This window comes from Cibotium barometz, chromosome 52, assembly GCF_041138505.1.
Source record: "Cibotium barometz isolate CiBa-2024 chromosome 52, ASM4113850v1, whole genome shotgun sequence".
Lineage (NCBI taxonomy): Eukaryota > Viridiplantae > Streptophyta > Polypodiopsida > Cyatheales > Cibotiaceae > Cibotium > Cibotium barometz.
The window spans coordinates 7,138,539-7,158,217 of NC_141097.1; positions in this window are offsets into that span (position 1 = coordinate 7,138,539).

Below are 19,679 nucleotides of genomic sequence, written 5' to 3' on the forward strand. Positions count from 1 at the left end.
ATAATTTTGATGGTGTTTACAAATTTTGGTTGGATGCAAGGTGCTAATAGGATAGTGTGGTAATAGGGACGATAGGCTTGATCCTCCATGGCCTCAAGAATAGGGACGATAGGCTTGATCCTCCATGGCCTCAAGAATATGACAATAAACTGCCAAACATTTTTCAAAAAACCTCATCCCCTCCTTTAGGTTGAAAAGAGGCAATGGACCGAAAGCACATGTGAAGATGCATGCTCAGTCCTTGCATGCAAAATAATTTCCCTTCAAGTTGAGGGCGGAGGGTGGATCAATCCGCACATGTGCATCAAGAGCAATGTAAGAAGGATTTGTCTCATGTTAAAAGCCCCATGTCGGAACCGGCTGGCAACAACCTTGCTAGGTCCAAAGGAACGTACAATGCAAGATGAAAATTTATCTTCCTCACCATGGCTTTGCAAAAGCCCAAGAAAAGGTTGAACCGTTGCCTACATAGGCCTAGATACCCCAAAGAAAACCTCAAGGCGCAGCCCTAGGAAAGCAAGTGCATCCCCCAAAGCCCAAATGCATTATAAGGTGTAGATACTCCAAAGAAAACCTCAATGCACAACCCTAGGAACGCAAGTGCATCCCCCGAAGCCTAAATGCATTACAAGGTGTAGATACCCCAAAGAAAACCTCAATGCACAACCCTAGGAAAGCCCCCAAGCTCAAATGCATTGCAAGGAAATGAAATAGACGCTCTCTCAAGTTTGAACAAAAGGCCTAAGAAGAGCTCCCGAGTAGAACTCCTTTTGGAAGATGGCAATCGTAAGGTTGCAAGTATGACAAAAAAAGAATTCATTGCCGATTACATGAAGACGGTGACAATTAATAAGATGTCTAAGAAGGCACAATATTTAGACTACATATAATTGCATATCAATAATGAGGGTTATGAAAAACATGTAAGTCACCTTGTCTCTTGCTGCTCTTCATTTGAGCCTAATTGAGGGCCCTTTGAGTATTTGTCAAGATAAAACATACTACTTTCTTTGTGCAGAGTCGAACTCGAAGACTGCCACCTTGGGTCCAGCTTGTCATGGAAGAAATTGGAGAAGAAGAGTTCGAGGATGCTGACTCTCGACACACACATGAACATCCACCATTACATGTGCATGACGCAGCATAGGAGGATGAGGCTATGTCTCATAGTTTTGGGGAAGAGGTTGGTCTATGCTGCATGAGGTAAAATGATCATTTTCCTTTTGCTTGTACATTAAACAAAAACACAAAATCCCTCTAAGGATAAAGAATCCCATCAAGCGAGCATGCAAGATGGTTAATGCTACCACACCCATTTGAGTATCACTGCGGATCCGAAGTGGGTGTGACATCCATCATTACGTGTTTCAAATTTCAAATGGATGTTTTGATGTGGAACATACCAAAAATAATCATGTGAAAATAGGGGGTTCCATTGATCAATGTAGGTAAGAGAGACTCTAAATTTTAACCCTTCTCCTAATGGATGACTTTCTTTCTTTTTATTGGTCTTAGTTTAATTTTTGGGCTAGTTTGTACTTATTTGTGTTGTTTTTCTTGTTTGCCCTAGTTTACTTTTTGGGTTGTTTACTTTTTTGTCTTGGTTTACTTCATTTGGGTATCTTTAAGCAACTTCATTGCTAGATCTTTCCTTAGCTTCTTTACCTCTGGAGGAAAACCATTAGTAAGTTAACGATTTTCTCACTCCACTCTGGTATAGTCTCAACTTTAAATAGTGTAGTGTCAAGTAGATCATCATCTATTCCAATTGGGGTGCTTTACCATTAGGTACATGAGATGTATGATTAGCCATGTCTTACAACCATTGTGAAATCAAATTCTTGCCATGTCTTACAACCACTGTGAAATCAAATTCTTGCCATGTCTTACAACCACTGTGAAATCAAATTCAAGAAGAATCAACAACCACCTAGTAATTCTCCCTATGGAGCAAGGTTTAAAGACAAGGTATAGCAAGGCTTGATGATCAACATAGAAAACAAATTTATTAGCTAAATTTACTATCAAAATTTTTTCATGGCATATACCATTCCTAAACCTTTACACTGCATGGTGGTATAATTTATCTCAGCCTCTCTGTGTCGACTAGCAAAACTCATGGAGTAATCTAGTTTATGTTCACTTGGATGAGCTAGATTTCATCCAATTGCAAAGTTATAAGTACCAATATGCACATAAAAGATAACATCCCAATTCGGCACTCTCATGGTATGAGAGCACAAGCCAAAGATTGCTTTAACATATCATAGGATTATTGGCATTCTTTTGTCCACTCAAATATAATGAGAAGCTTATACAAGGAACGTACAATTAATCTCATAAAAGAATGAGAGTTGAGAGTTACATTTTACCTTTTTTGTGTGGCTTCTAGCTAGGGTTTACACTCTTGGGCAGCTAAAGTTAAAAATTAGATCCTAGGTCACATTCAGCCACTCTAGCTTGTGCAAACACCTAATCTACAAATAGTACTCTCCACCTAAGATCTTGGTGCACCTTTAATAGACCAGCAGTGTCACACATGTAAAATAACATAATATAAGCACATTTCCAGTGACTTTGGCCAAAATTGTTGAAGATGGTAAGGTGGAAGGTATTGACGTCATAGAGGTCTTCGACAAGGGTTAACAATAGTCATCCACCATAAGTAATTTAGAGTAGGAAGCAATATTATACGCAGAACCTTACCAATTGATTGTTGGAACTCTTCATAGAAGAGGTAAGGATATCCTAGGGAGGATGAATACTTATACATCATCAAAAAAGTACACCATGGGGTAGCTGGTGGGTACTTTTCAACATATATTATTGCAAGAAAAATACTCTAATTAGGGTATTAGTGGTCCACGCTCTTCAAAGATTATTAAAGGATATGATGAGTGCCAAACGATGTGCTAAACCATAAAAGAAGGACATGATGCTCTTGCACCCTATTAAAGTTCTAGAATCCTTTATGAAATGGGGCATTAACTTTGTGGGAACCATTAGTCAGGCTGCACGAGTATAACCCAAGCAAGGTACATTTTAAATGGGCCAAAGTAAGAGCTTGAAGAAAAGCATACGTTGTGGCTAAGTTTCTTTACAAGAATATCATTATCCACTTTGGTTGTCCTTTCGAGTTTGTGAGTGGCCACGGGAAACATTTTATAAATGATATAATCCAACATCTCACCACAGTGTTCATGATGTCACACCATAAGTCCTTTCCATACTACCCATAAGCAAATGGTCAAGGTGAGAACACCAACAAAGTCCTCATTTCCAAATTAACAAAAACTATTGAAGCTCGATGTAATGATTGCGAATTCAAGATCACAACAGCTTTATGGGCTTACTAAATCCCTTATAAAGTTGCAACAATGGGTTGTAGACAATTTAAGATGGTATATGGGATTGAGGGCGGAAATTCCCTGGGAATTCATGATACCCAACTTAAAGGTAGCAGTGCTAAGAGACTTGAAGGTAACATGTTGATCGACCAACTATTCATTTTTGAACAACTAAAGGAAGAAAGACAAATTATGTGTAGAACATGTTGACAGAAAAGAATCACCAAAAAAGTGGTTTGATAATAATCTCAAGGATAAAGAAATCAATGAGGGATACCTTGTACTTATTACGGAGTCTGCAATGAAAAAAATAAACTCATGTATACCGAAAAGGACCATTTCGAGTCTGCAAAATAACATCTCAAGGTGTGTTGGGGTTGAAACCGTAGGCTTTCCTTAATGGCAATAAATTGAAAAAGTATTATGGTCCTCTTACCGAGAAATCCTTGCAGGGTTGCACATGATAAGAAGGAAGCCAAGGAAAAAGCAAAATAAAAAGAAAGCTCAAGTTCGACAAGAGGCTAAAGAAGGCAAATACGATAGCAGCAAACGACGAGAAGCTATTCTTGGATCCGCACAAGCCTTTGTGGGGGAAGTTGTAGGAAACAAAGAGGAGCATATAGCACCTCTAAGAACATCCATTCAATTGCCTAGCCCTTATGATAAAGTGCTCTATAATGCACTGCTTGACACGAGGGCTAGTCACAATTTAGTTTCCTTCAATACATGGAACCAATTGAAAAAACCTCAACTTGTAGACACCTCTTTGAAGGTAAAAGGTATCAATGGTGGTTAGGAACACCAAGGTCCTTGGACTACTACAAATTGAAATATATTGTGATAGCAAGCACCTGATGGGAGATATCTTGGTTATGCCTACAAGAACATTACCTAAGAACTAGTAATACTTAGTCGCACATGGATGAAGGTTACAGAATGTATGATTGGTTGGAACGGGGTGTGTCTCTGTGGATGAAGCCACTGCTGAACATTCTATCGATAATCCCCTGCCATCTCTCACTCTTATATCAGAAGTCACAAGGAAGCTTCAACCTCAACCAAATCTAAAGATACCTGCTCCACTTCATCATCTACTATTCAAAGAATTTTTAATTCCTTTCCCTCCACGTGGCGAACACCTCCATGTCTCAAAAGGAACAACAGATATATAACAGGCTAAAAAGTGACAACCCAAATCTACCTTGAAATGTGTTCCCAAGATTAATTCATTTGTATCACCTCAACCAAGTAAGCAAAGAAGACCTTAACATAGTAATTAACATAAGAAATCCAAACCTACAGGTTACCCCAAAATTAATACCTAAGTGCTTATTGTTGAAAGCTCAAGGTTACTACTACGAGGGTAATTGTTATATCTGGATCCCAAAACATAACTATATACCACTAGCCTCACTGCCTGCTAAAGAATTATATGGTAGTGATGTGTGTGAACACACTTAGGACCGTTGGGGCACTTTTTTCCTCACTAGGAGGTTTTTTCCCGCGAGCGTATGTACACCCTCTTATCTACTCATTTTGGGGTGTGTACTTATCTTTTGTATCAGGCACACATTTGTTCATTCTAATCTAGTGAGTTTGTGCACTCTCAAGCTTCTCTATCTTGTGTGTGTGTGCATTGTTGCATCAGAGCTAGCTTCCTTGACACTTTGATTTAGTAGTCTACCTCTCTCCTCACGACCTTTTTTTTTCTGTCTCCGATTAAGATACCCGCTTAGGAGAAGAAGGTATATACTATAGTGTGTTTTTTATGAAGTATACAGAGTTTTCAGGGTCTGCGGCACGATTCGGGCCCATTTTGGACACCTCAAGGTTTTTGCAGACGTTCTGGAGAGGCGTCATTTTGGATTGGTTCTACTCAATTTTGGGTGTTTGGGATGTGTAGCGGCAAAGATTTGGTGTGTAGTAGTAGCATCTACAATGTCTTCAATAACATCGACCATCATACTTTTGCCAGTAACACTCTATTCTCTACTCTGTGTTATTTTTCATACACTTTGCAGGCAATTCAGTCAGTTAGTAGCCATCGAGTGAGTACTTGCAGTGTGTTGAAAGATTTTGCATTTGGTAGAAAGTCATGGCTAGCAGTAGTGATGTATTGAACATGTTGTCTACTGAGGAATAACTTGATGGGACTAACTACCCATTGTAGTCATATATGATGAGGCATGTACTGGTTGCAAAAGGCCTTTGGAATGTGGTTAGTGGTAGTGACACTCATCTTGTTTCATAACTACCAATGCAACCAGGTGCTGCAGGTACATCTAAAGTAGAATATGATACAGATTGTCTCCTCCACATGCACCACAAATACCTCCCACTGCTGCTCAAACGATATGGGATGGAAGAGATGCATAGGCACATGCATTGCTTGCACTTTCTGTGAAGCGAAGCATTATTCCTCATATTCGGTCATGTGAGACTTCAAAATAGGCATGGGATGCACTTGCTACATTATACCAGGTGTGCAATGAAGCACATGTTGCATATCTACACAAACAGTTGGAGTCTGAGCACATGAATGAGGGAGACTCAATGGACAGCTTCTTGACCAAGATCAAAGATTTTAAGGAGCATCTTACTAGTGTGGTTGAGACATATCCTGATAGTACATTGGTGCCCACAATTCTCACAATGCATTGCCGAATTCTTATCAGAGTTTTGCCTCTACCCTTAGACTCGTGATGAAGGGAAATCCAAATGCCCTTACATTTGATGAGCTGGTTTCAGTACTCTTGCAAGATGAGCAGTCTAGGCAAAACAAATCTAATATGTGAGTTGGTGACCAAGCATTTGTTGCCAATCAAAAAGGCAAAGGTAAAGCTTCTTCGCGCATGGTTGCTATAAGCCAAAATCAGAATCCTCAGGTAAGGATGTAGAGAAAGAAGGTGATAAGCCTAAAAAGAAGGGCAAGTGTCACTATTGCAAGAAACCAGGGAACTACATACATAAGTGTAAGAAAAGGCTAGAGAACATGTATCTGCACCAATTGCAGAGAAGAAGGAATTTGCAAGTTTTGCTCAAGCTGATTGGGCATGGACTGTACATTACAGTTATGACCCTTATGTTCATGATGTATGCATGTCAGTGGTAGAATCGGATGCCTGGTACTTTGACAATGGTGCTAGTAAGCACATTACTTCACAAAAAAATTTATTCTCATCTCCTAAGCACATTACTTCACAAAAAAAATTTGTTCTCATCTCTGGAATCTATCCCAAGTGCAAGAACCGTCACGTGCAAATGGTTCCTCATACCCTGTTAAAGGATTCCTCATACCCTGTTAAAGGAGTTGGTAGAGTTGTGCTCACTACTGCAAATGGGGGCGCATTTACTCTTTCTAAAGTTTTAGATGTGCTAGGCATTAAGAAGAACTTGTTGTCAATTTTAGCCTTATCCTTGTCAGGCTTGACGTTGAAATTTGTGGATGACAGATGTACAATTTAGGATAGAAATGATGGTTATTCTATCATTGCCTCACGTACCTTGTTTCATGTATTTGAGAAGTTGCAGCATGATCCTTGCTCAGTCTCCACGACTTGTGCTATGAGTGATATAGAATTATGGCATGCATGATTTGGCCATCTAAATTATGGCAGTTTGTTATGCCTTCAAAGGAGGCATGATATGGTGTCTGAGTTGCCAATTCTTGAGACCCCTACTTGGTAAAATGCATTGGGAATCATTTCCAAATGATGGATCTATGAGATCTGTTAAGGAATTACAGCTTATACATAGTGATGTATGTGGTCCTATCAGGATACCATCTATTGGGCGATATCTCTACTTCATCATTTTTTTTTATGATTACTCCAAATATAGCTGGGTGTATCCATTAAAGCAGAAGTCGAAGGTTTTTATGTGCTTTAGGCACTTTGTATCCATGGCTGAAAATGCATGTGAATGTAAAGTTGGCACCCTTCGTTCAGATCGAGGGGGGGAGTACATGTCCAAGGAATTTCATGCATATATGCCTGGAAAAGGCATAAGGCATCAATGTACAGTGCCATACACACCTAAGAAAAATGGTGTGGTTGAGAGGAAGAGCAGGTATCTCATGGAGATGACACGATGTATGGTGAAAGCCCAAGATTTACCTCATGGTTTTTGGTTAGAGGCAACTATGTGCGCAAACTATGTGTGTTGCCTACCAAGGCCTTGCAATCTAAAACTCCTTATGAAGCTTGGCATGGCAGGAAGCCTTCTGTGGCTCATTTGCATGTTTTTGGTTGTCTTTCTTATGCTCTTGTGTCTAAGAAACAACACAGTAGGCTTGATGATAAGGCATTTAAATGCATATTTATGGAATACAATTCAGAAAGCAAGGGATATAGACTCTACCATCCGGCCTCAAAGCGGATTTTGGTAAGTAGAGATGTTGTTTTTGTCAAGCATGGGGGACGCCCTATAGCATTTTGCAAGCGTAGTCTTGCCTATGTTCAACATAATGTGCGATCGTGAGCACATTTTAGTTGCTACCATATGAATTTGGGAAATATATTATTTTCCTACATAAGCAATTGTAATATTGCATGACAGGCTATTTTGCTTACAAAGTTCATGTGCGTGTAAACCCTATAAGTCGTATGACCCCTCGGGAATGAGTGGAGCATTTCTAGGATTTAATAAGGTTTTACATGGCAACAGTGAGTAGTATCTCACTCCAGATGTAAGATTCCTCCCCAGCCTCTCAAAATGTCCAGCATATTCCCCTGTAATCAATTCCCTCTTCAGAAATATAAGAGATCTTGTCTCTGCCTATTTTGGCATAGAGAGAGAAAATATTCTAGAGAGAGAATATTCAGATTTTGAATATTTTTGGATAGAAAAATATCTCATCTTATTAAAATGAATTCCCCTGAAATATAAATTCAGAAAGAATTTTCCAATGTGCAATTAGAATTAATTGGAAATGGGTATAAAGGACCTTAGCCTAAGGGTCTAGATTTTCAAAAAAATTTGGATTATGGTCCAGTTAAGGTTCCTATGGGCCAATAGCATCAATCCATGTGTAGGGAGGAGATAAATCCAATTTTGTAAGAGAATATTCAGATTTTGAATATTTTGGATAGAAAAATATCTCATCTTATTAAAATGAATTCCCCTGAAACAGAAATTCAGAAAGAATTTTCCAATGTGCAATTAGAATTAATTGAAAATGGGTATAAAGGACCTTAGCCTAAGGGTCTAGATTTTTAGAAATTTTTGGATTATGGTCCAATTAAGGTTCCTATGGGCCAATAGCATCAATCCATGTGTAGGGAGGAGATAAATCCAATTTTGTAAAAGAAGATACCCAAAAATGAGTAAATGCTCACATAAGATGAAGAGTTGACTATGTACAAGGTTTATTAGTAAGAAACTATTATCTAGCTGATCTTCCACGGAGATTCCATTCTATTATATGAATATATTGCCGGTTACTATGAGCTAGGAACTATGGAAAAGGCCCCTGAGCGAACAGGTGGTGAGCGTTCTGGTTGCCAATGATGCCATAAGTATACCGATGAATGAATGACTGGAAATAAGGATTCAACCAGAGATTTGAGGATTGTCATCAGTGACATAATGGTTTCATTAAAGGATTGTTTTAAAGCTAGCTGATGCTAAGAAAAAGGCAATTTCATATTGGGTGTGTAAGTGGTGTGACTAGTTTTATGTTTGCATGAACTTCCGGCTAGGGGGCCTTGGAACTCTTTTCCTTGGTACCCGGGACAAAACCTAACCAAATTCTTAATTGGATCCCATCACTACAGTGGTTGGGCGGTTGGCTAACCCATGGGACTGGATGGGGTTAGGCTGGACTGATGGATCCATAAATCGAGACTCAATTTCTGTTATTACGATAGATGAAGTAAGTCCCGAATAGTAATTGTTCTATGGATAGGAATCAACGGCTGTGCCTCTTGATGGGGAAAAAAACGTTGATCCCAATGATCCAAGTGCAAGTTTCTTCCCTGATCTGACCGAGTATCTTTATAGGTGCAGTCGGATCAGTTTGATCACTAATGGTCTTGACTACGTTAGAGTAAAAAGTTATCCTGGAGGAATCGCCCGTGCTTTCCAGATAAGGGAAGTTTTTCCGGGTTCGGTTTTGGAAAAATCGACGGATTAGTCTTTTGTCCGGATATCCGTGGACGAGGCCCCGAGTGTGGGACCCTGCCTCGCGCTAGAAGTGCTACTTCCGCTGCTAGTACCCCGAATCCGTTGCACGGTGGGAACGGGGATCTCACACCAGATGAGCCTGGTTGTTGTTAGTATCGGATCCAACATATGTAGTGTACATAAACTCGGGCTGAGTTAGGATAGGAGGCTAAGCCGGAGAGCTTAGTGGTAAATCCTACTGTATCTGGTGAGTTTTGACTTAACCGGAGTGTTAAGAAGTAAACTCAAAGTCTGGGGCTGAACTGGAGTGTTCGGAGGCAGACATATCTTTTGTTAAATCGGAGAATTTAGCAAAAGATGAGCTTGGGGTGAACCATGGTACCCAGGAAAAAAGCTCTTCACACTAAAATAGTGCACAATAATTTTAGGGTGATAAAAATCCATCGCAAGAATGTTTTACAACTTTCCATAAATGATAGATGAAGACCATGTACTTTACGGAGTTAAAGTACATAGGTGGTGACTTCGGCGCCACATTTTTGTAGGAAGTCACCAGTGGTGTGGTTAGGTCAGCCGAGACTCCACAAGACCTATGCACTAGTTTTTAAGTTGACCTCTATGATAAGGACGTCCAAAAATTCGTGTTGTAATACCAGAGATTGTACTGCAATGTGCAATGAATGGGTCAATTTGTGTAGTCACTTCTTAGCAGCAAGTGACTTAAGCATCTTGTTATAGATGGTTGTATATGGTACTCCCACTCGGGGGAGGTACGCCATTGAGTACGGAGTTACTCACAGACTAGTATGGAGCTACTAGTGTGATGATAGTGAATACGTAGTTACTCACTACTAATACATAACTGCTAATAAAATTAAGATCCTCGAGTGAAAGATACTCTAGATCAACATTTTAAATTACCGAACCACAATCCATGAGTATCGAGGTACTCATAAATATGTTGACGTTGCTCAAATCGGGAACCGATTTGTTCGATGGTATGGAATAAGCAAGGAGAGTGGAGTAACTTAAAAGTTACACATCACTAGTCCTAGTGAGTTGTCGAGGTCATCCGTGCTTTGATGATCCCCTCTACCTATCAGACAACATTCAATTTTGCAAGCCTTGGCATTTAATCCGTAGTCATTATGAGTTTGGTGTGAGATATGGTTATGAAGTTCTTACAACAGTACTCGTTTATTTGCTTGTCATTGGTTATAGCTTGGTAGAGATTGCCACCTGTGAGTGATGGGTAGGTAGCTTTGCCGCTATAATGAGAAGGCAGCAAATAATGTTCTCATAGTTATACTTCATACCAACACCAAACAGGGATAGGATGAAATTCCTAAGTTCATCATCACGAAGTACTGTGATGTTTGCATTTATATTGAATGTATGATGTAATGAGACATTGGGCTTGTGTAATTACACTCAATTATCTAGCAACCTATGGCTTCGCAGCAAGCTCAGTCATTATCTGTGGATTGATAATGTGGTTATTAGTAGTTTGGAATTTTTCTTGATAGATGGTACAGCTCACCCAAATAATTCATAAGTGTGTAACCGCTTATGAAGGGTAATAATATACAACAATGAAGCACTTTGTTACAAGTGTGAAACCACTGATCTGTTGCAAAGCAGTTTATCAATAGTACCACCATATGTGCGTAGACACTATACCACATCTTCGTTGGCAAGATGTTTAAAAGTTTCTTAGAGGGCCCAAGAATATAACATATGATATTAAACACAGTCTAGATTTGTTCTTGGACCTATGACTAGCGCGTAGTTCGCTTGAGAGTAGAGTTTTTGAGGACAATAACCTTTCTTGAGGGAAAGGAGGGATATCCTCAAATATCACATAAACTCGAATAGTTGTGTGAGTCCAGATAATACTTGAAGGGATATGTCTGGTAATAGCAACAAAGAGTTGTAAGTGATTGGTGGATGTAACTCCAGACACCCGTAGTGGTGCAAGAATCTTTATCAAACATCTCCACATACTATATGGTCTGCCCGCAGATATAGTATGGCATAAGAGATAGGAAGTTTGATTATTATATTTGAAGGGAAATTTTCAAAACTTACAGTTACTCTGAGTTAGAGTGGAGTTTAACCATCCGTAGATTGATGGTAGTTAGAAACTCAACAAGATTCTAGAGCATATGCTTGTGCAAAGATGTTACTCTAAGAGAGAAAATATCTCTCAACTTTGGAACTAATCCTTGTGATGCATGATTAGATTGGCTCTAGTTTATTTCTCCTATGGCCGTAGAACTTTCCAAGGAGAAGTTTTAACAAGTTGGTGATGCAACATGGTAGCGTAGTCTACAAATATCTAGTAGCATAATCTAAGAACTTGCGCTACTAGAGTGCTCTCCAATACATTAGCTTCTGTGCTAATGACATGATGCAAAATCAAGGCATGAAATTTGCCTTGGGGTTTTGGTTGAAATACCAAATCACGGTTTGCGTGAGTACTACTAGACATTTGCTTACCAATGACTTTCCCAGTTAATGGCATGTCGGATTGCCCGTAGCGGCGGTTGAGCTCGACCGAACACGTGGGAGAAATATGCTAATTACTCCATTGACGACGGGTACTTACTTTACAAGGGTAGAGTATGTGTACCAACTATTGGTGACTTTCGGGCCCAAATTCTTAAAGAAAGTCATGATAGTCCAAGTGCAGGTCATCCTGGGATTCAGAAGACCTATGCACTAGTAAAAAGACAGTTTTATTGGCCTAGTTTGTTTAAGAACGTCCAGACTTATGTGCTGAAATGCAGTAAGTGCCAAGTCAATAAACATGAACGTCTTAAAGTTGGAGGACTACTCCATCCGCTGGAGATTCCTCAAGGAAAATGGGAAAGCATTTCCATGGATTTCATTACCAGTTTACCCAAGACGAGTCGAGGGAATGACTCGGTGTGGGTGGTAGTGGACAGATTAACTAAAATGGCAAAGTTTATTACCACGAGAAAACTGTAAAAACGCCAGAGTTGGCAAAACTCTTTATTGAACATCTCTACAAGCTATATGGCTTGCCCGCAGATATAGTGTCGGATAGAGATAGAAAGTTCAACAGTCATTTTTGGAGGGAAGTCTTCAAAAAGCTGGATACTACTCTGAGTATGAGTACGGCAGATCATCCGGAGTCTGATGGTCAAACTGAAAGAGTTAACAAAATTCTAGAGGATATGTTGCATTCTTATGTTAGTAAGAAGCAATCTAATTGGGAAGAGTACTTGCCCTTACTGGAGTTTGCATATAATAGCTCCAAACACTCAGCGACTGGATTTACACCATTCATGTTAATGTATGGATTCCAGCCGAGATCTCCGATGGCTGTAGGCCTAGAACAGATAGGTCTCCAAGACCTCATTCACAAGACGGTCAAAATGTTTCCCCATCATTCTTGACATAAATTAGTCATTTAAAAACAGATTTCACATACAAATACAGTTCGAAATCACTCCACATCCTTTCACATTAGTCCCCATCCACATCATCAACATCAATCCACATTATCCACTCATCCATCCACATCAATCCACACGTCAATCCACATTACCCACACATCAATCCACATCATCCATACATCCATCCACATCAATCCACATTATCCACATCATCCATACATCCATCCACATCATCCACATCAATCCACATTATCCACCACTCATCCATCCACATCAATCCACATTACCCACACATCAATCCACATTATCCACTCATCCATCCACATCAATCCACATTACCCACACATCAATCCACATCATCCATACATCTATCCACATACATCATCCACATCAATCCACATTACCCACACATCAATCCACATCATCCATACATCCATCCACATCAATCCACATTATCCACTCATCCATCCACATCGATCCACATTACCCACACATCAATCCACATCAATCCACATTCATTTTCATAAGTATTCCCATTCTCATCTAATCACATATTTTTCTAACTCATCACTTATTTCCTCATTTATCCTCATTAGATCACATCTACTTGCATCTACCCATACATCTCATCACTTCACATACATTAACATCTATCCAGTTTACGTCGCATCTTATCACATCCATTTCACATCACATCTCATTCATTCACATCCCGATTCACATACTAACACATTCATTCACGTCCCTTATCGTTCATTCACATCCTAATTCACATGTTATCACATTCATTCACGTCCCTTATCGTTCATTCACATCCCGATTCACATGTTATCACATTCATTCACATCCTCTATCATTCATTTACATCCTGATTCACATGACATCACATCTCATATATTCATTCACATTTATCTGATTCGCATCTCATATCATCACATCTATTTACCTTTCATTCTCATCACTTCTATTCTCATCAAAGGAGAAGATTCAATCTGTCAAGGATTTCCTTGAAGATATGAATGATATGCTCAGAGCCGCACGTGAGAGCATTCGTAGCGCTCACGATCGCGCTAAAACTTATGCGGATAAAGGACGAAGAAAGGTGACCTTTGCAGAAGGTGACTTTGTATTCCTCAAGGTTCCTGCGCAGTCAGAAACCATGAAAACGGGAAAGTGTGATAAACTTTCTCCGAGATATTGTGGTCCTTTTAAAATCCTTAAGAAGATTGGGGACGTAGCATATAAACTTGAGTTACCGGAGAGTTCTCAAGTCCATCCTGTCTTCCATGTCAGTAAACTGAAGAAATCAGTTCACGGGTTAGAGAACGCAGTTTCTCCAGAGATTTTGGTGGACTTGATAGAGCCACCAAAGATACCACATGAACCTGAAAAGATTCTAGAGTATCGTGACAAACCCGACATAAAGTGTACCAGAAGGTACTTGTTAAATGGACAGATAGGGATGAGGAGGTGGCAACCTGGGAACGCCGTAGTGCAATTTCCAAAAGTTTTTCCCAATTTGTTTTCGAGGACGAAAACTCTTCTTAAGGGGGGGGTAATGTCACGTAGGCTGTAATGCCTGTGAGTGACCGACGGCGGCAGACCGGATGGCCATGTCCGGGGTTCAGTGGGAGAGGACGCCCATGCGGAGTCATGGGCGGCTAGGCTAGTGTGGATGGCAGGCCACACACTATATAGCCTGGGGGATGAGGGGCAATCCTCATTCTTCCTCTATGGCTGGGTGGTGAGCCAGAGGCCGTCCCCTCCTGTGGTAACGCCCGTAGCAGCGTTACGAGTATGTAACATATAATGTTATGCTTTAATGGTGCATTTTGTGAGAGCCAATCACATATACACATATCCTTTTAGGCAATTTGTTTTAGATGAAAGTTTATAAATTTTGAACCATATTCATTACTATAAAAGAGACTACTTCACGCATTTTTAAACATCATATAAGGCTGTATGTGAAATATCTAGTCATTTTATATAATAATAAATACAATTTTCATAAGTTTCTCACTAGATGATCCAAATATAAGAAAGGGTTCATATGTATAGGGCACTTCCCCCCCCACACATTCTGTACAGGCTATCTTGTGTATATAGCAGAGTTTACACCACTCCTCCTCTCTTACACTTATGTATTTTGTTGCTCTCAGATTTCTCTCATTTCTGCTACACATTATGACATGGTATCAGAGCCCCAGGTGTCGTGAAGCTTTGGAGACGGTGAGAGCTTTTGGGGTTGCTATACTTGGTGCTGATTGGAGCATGTTTGGGCTTTACGGGACATGGAGAAGCAGGTAGAAGTCGGGCGTCCTTGCTGGAAAGCCACCTTGCAAGAAAGTGTAGCCTCTTCTTCAATTTTTTTTCCCACCCACCCTCCCTTCACAAGACCACGTGAACCCCCGAGATGGCAAATTTACTCGAGATGGTGGAGAAACCTATGAAGATCCCCACCCTCCCGATGTTCCCAGTGGACCGACAATTGGACAGGAACAAGTATGTCTAAGGCTCGAAACAGTCAGTCATTAGTGTCAAGTGGGTCTACAAAACCAAGTATAAGTCTGATGGGTCTATGGACAAGCACAAGGATAGACTTGTGGCTAAGGGCTATGCTCAATGGCTAGGCATCGACTACTATGAGGACACTTTTGCACCAATAGCTAGGATGGCCACAATTCGTCGGACAATTCTTGCCCTTGCCTCTCATCAACACTTTCGATATATCAGATGGATGTTAAATCTGTGTCCTGGATGGTGACTTGTAGGAGGAGGTGTATGTTGAGAAACCTCCAGCCTTTGAGGTTATGGGCTCAAAAGGTATGGTGTACAGGTTGTGGTGGAAGGCCTTGTATGGTCTTAAACATGCTCCCAAGGCTTGGAACTAGAAGATTGATACTTTCTTTCAGAGATAGGGTTTCCAGAGACCAGGCCAATCCAAACTTTATAATGGAAACTTATCAGCTCATTGATTTGATTGCTAAACACTAGATTAGACTTGAGTTTTCCTGTGGGGCTATTGAGCTCATTTATGCAAACAACTTTGAAGAATCATTGGGACACAGGATTGCGGATCTTGTGGTATCTACAGGGTATGAAGGATCTTGGACTCTTTTATGACATTGGAGGGGATCTAAGGACCAAGTCGGTCTCCGAGGTTGCAATGACTCTGATTGTGGGAGGAGATCTAAACCCGAGGAGATTCACTTCAGGATATGGCTTTATCCTTGGCTTGGTGGCAATTTCTTGGAGCAGCAAGAAGCAACCTACTATTGCTTTGTCTTCCACTAAGGCAGAGTATCGGGCTACTTGTGGTGCTTCTTGTTGCAAGGTAGTGTGGATTAGGAGGTTACTTGGCAAGATTGGGTTTCAGCAGAAGGAACCAACGATCATCCCAGTGCGACAAGCATAGTTGTATAGCTATTACTTGGCAAGATTGGGTTTCAGCAGAAGGAACCAATGATCATCCAGTGCGACAAGCATAGTTGTATAGCTATTACTAGGAGCCCGGTCTTCCATGCTTGGACCAAGCATATAGAGATACAATATCACTTTGTTCCATTGAAGATTTTGGATGATGACATCTTGCTAACTTTTTTTTTTATAGAGGACAATGTGGTAGACCTCTTCACAAAGCCTCTTCCTCAGCAAATGCTCCGTTAGTACTCCAGCTCAGTGGGATTGGTTTCAAATCCAAGAGCTGAGAGGGGGTGTTAACATTCATCTCATGGCTGTACCATAATAAGTGAGGGCCTATGATGTGGGTGTGCCCACCCATGGGAGGACTCCCTGATCATGTTTAGTTTTTTCCCATTTTTCTAGTTTTGCTGCAGTAGTGGGGGAGCTGTTTTTTTCCCTGGCTGATCTGTAAGAGTTGGTTGGGTAAGAGGGGCCCACTTCTGGTGTTGGGCCAACCAAGTCATATCTGGTCGTGGGCTGGCAGCTGGCCAACTAGGCCATGTGCTGGCTGACTAGGATAGACCTAGTCGTGGCCCATTTTGGGGGCTATCGACCTATTTTTATTGGCCGACTGCTACCCCTTGCCCATATATATAGGGAGCTTGTTCCCCACACATCATGTACCGGCTATCTTGTGTATATAGCAGAGTTTACACCACTTCTCCTCTCATGCACTCCTGCATTTTTCTACTCTCACATTTCTCTCATTTTTGCTGCATATTCCAACTTGATGAGTCCCTCTCAAACAGGCTCCCAGGGCTTGAAACCAAAATATTGATGCTCTCTTTTAGAGATAGGGTTTCTAGAGATCTGTATCTCTTTTGGGAACGTGGTATGGTCACATTGATTATCCTCTATGTGGATGATCTTGTCCTCACTGGCAGCCACATGTGGAGCACATAGCCATGACAAAGGCTGCCTTGTCATCATAGAAGTTTGAGATGACAAATTTAGGCTTATGCCATTTCTTTTGGGGATTAAGATTTGGCAAACCCAGAGGGGGCTCTTTGTTTCTCAGTAGAAGCGGTATGATTATGAGTTGTTGGAGGCCTTTGGGATGGAGAACGGCAAGGCTATTTCATCTTTGATGGACCTTAATACCAAACTGACTATACATGATCTTTGTGAGCAGGTTAATGCCTCTTTATAATGGAAACTTATCAGTTCATTGATTTGGTTGTTGCTGCTGAACACTAGATTGGACTTGAGTTTTCCAATGAGGCTATTGAGCTCATTTATGCAAACACCTTTGAAGACTCATTGGGACGCAAAATCGTGGATCTTGCGGTATCTGGATCTTGGACTCTTTTATGACAATGGAGGCGGATCAAAGGACTGAGTCAGTCTTTGATGTTGAAGTGACTTTAATTGGGGAGGAGATCTAGACATGAGGAGATCTACTTCACGATATGACTTTACCCTTAGCTTTGTTGAGATATCGAGCTCGTCTAGTGAGGCGGTGGACACTGATGACCCGCCTAGGGGATAGGCCCCACACTTACACCACTGGCATGGTTGGTGAGATCTTGGGTGATATGCGGCCAGTGGGATGACAGGCTGTGTGACAGCCATTCTAGAGACTGGCATAGTTATAGCGCCAGCTCATTTAGTCGAGTTCACACTATAGAGAACCCGTGTATGTATTGGTTGAGTACCTTTCATATTATATGTACTCTTATCTTGTATATGGTGTGTTGAGTGTTGAGTAGAGAAGTAGAAGATTTTCAGCCTCTCACCTTGTGTGTTCTCTATTAGGGTTTTGTGAGTGTGTGTGTGCTTGCAAGAGCTCAAGCTCTCTTCCCCCCTGCATCTTTTCATGGTATCAGAGCTTGGTTCGTGCTAAGGGCTGAGCTGCAAGCAAGAGAACCACAGGAAGCGGTACGAGGGTAAGCGCTTCAACTACTCTTCCTATTTGTGTTGGTGACTACACCCTATTGGGAGCTCTACCGGAGGCACTGGCAAACGATCTCTGATTGAGGAGCTTTCTTCGCGGGAGTAAAGCTATACGGCAACTATACTGTCCTATTGGACTACTTTTTCTGGGCCGAAAACGCGTTTCAGGCGCGTCTGGACCTCCGTTTTTCAGAAAGCAGGCGATTTCGAGCACTGCGGGTAAGTCACTGATTCTCTGCAGATATCTGTTTTAAGAACTGCAGGAAGACAGATTGACTGTGCAGACACTGTGGGTGCTGCAAAGAGGTCAACAGTTTCCATTGGGTGTATGTATGCACATTGAAGTCACTGGTTGTGACATTTGACAGTACTACAGTATCGCTGTGCAGAAATACAGCAGTTTGTGCAGGACAAACCAGAGTGCTGTTTCTGGTAAAATTGTGTGTTTGGCAAGATGTCAAATGATGGGATAACCCAGATTATGGCTGAGAAGCTTGATAAGAATAACTTCCATGCTTGGAGGTTCAGGTTGACGAATTTCCTGATGGGAAAGGGCTATTGGGACTACATAGAAGGTGAGCATGAAGAGGCACCGAAGATACCGAAAATCCGACTGCTGCAGATGTGAAAGAGTTTAAAGACTGGAACCAAGGAGCCAGAAAGGTTATGTATTGGCTCTCCATTAGTATACAGGACACCATGATTGGGAACATTCAGGATGCCAAGTCCCCCAAGGAGGCATGGGACACCTTGGTAAAACTGTATGAAACAAATACCAAGGCACGCAAGATACAGTTGAAGAACGAACTTCATACTGTGGAGAAAAAGAGCATGTCTGTGAATGACTATGCATTGAAGATAAAGGGTATTGTGGAATCCCTTGCATCTATTGGTGTGTCAGTAGATGATGATGATAAGGTGGAGGTCTGCCTACGTGGTCTCGAGCCACAATATAAGGCGTTCAAGACGTCTATTCAGACTCGGGAAAACATTCCCAACTTTACAGATTTGGTGTCCATGCTGATTATAGAAGAGAAGAGCTTGCGTGAAGACCAACAGTCTTCACAAAACAAAAACAGTTCAGAGCAACAGGCCTTCTACACAAGTTCAGGAAGAGGATGAGGTAGAGGAGGCCGTGGACGCGGTCAAGGAGGTGGCCGAACAGGTAATCAGAATTATGGACAGCAGCAGCAACAACAGTCCCAGAATACACAGCAACAACAATAACAACACGCAGGTGGAAGAGGCAAATTCAGAGGCAGGGGGAGTCAAAGAGGCCATGGAAATTGGCAAAGGCAGTATAATGATGCACGTGAATGCTATTATTGTGGTAAGCCTGGTGGACATGTGCAGGCAGAATGTTATAAGAAGCAGACTGACATGCAAAATGGGAAAGTGCAGCAAAATAACTATGCATCCTCAAGCAGAA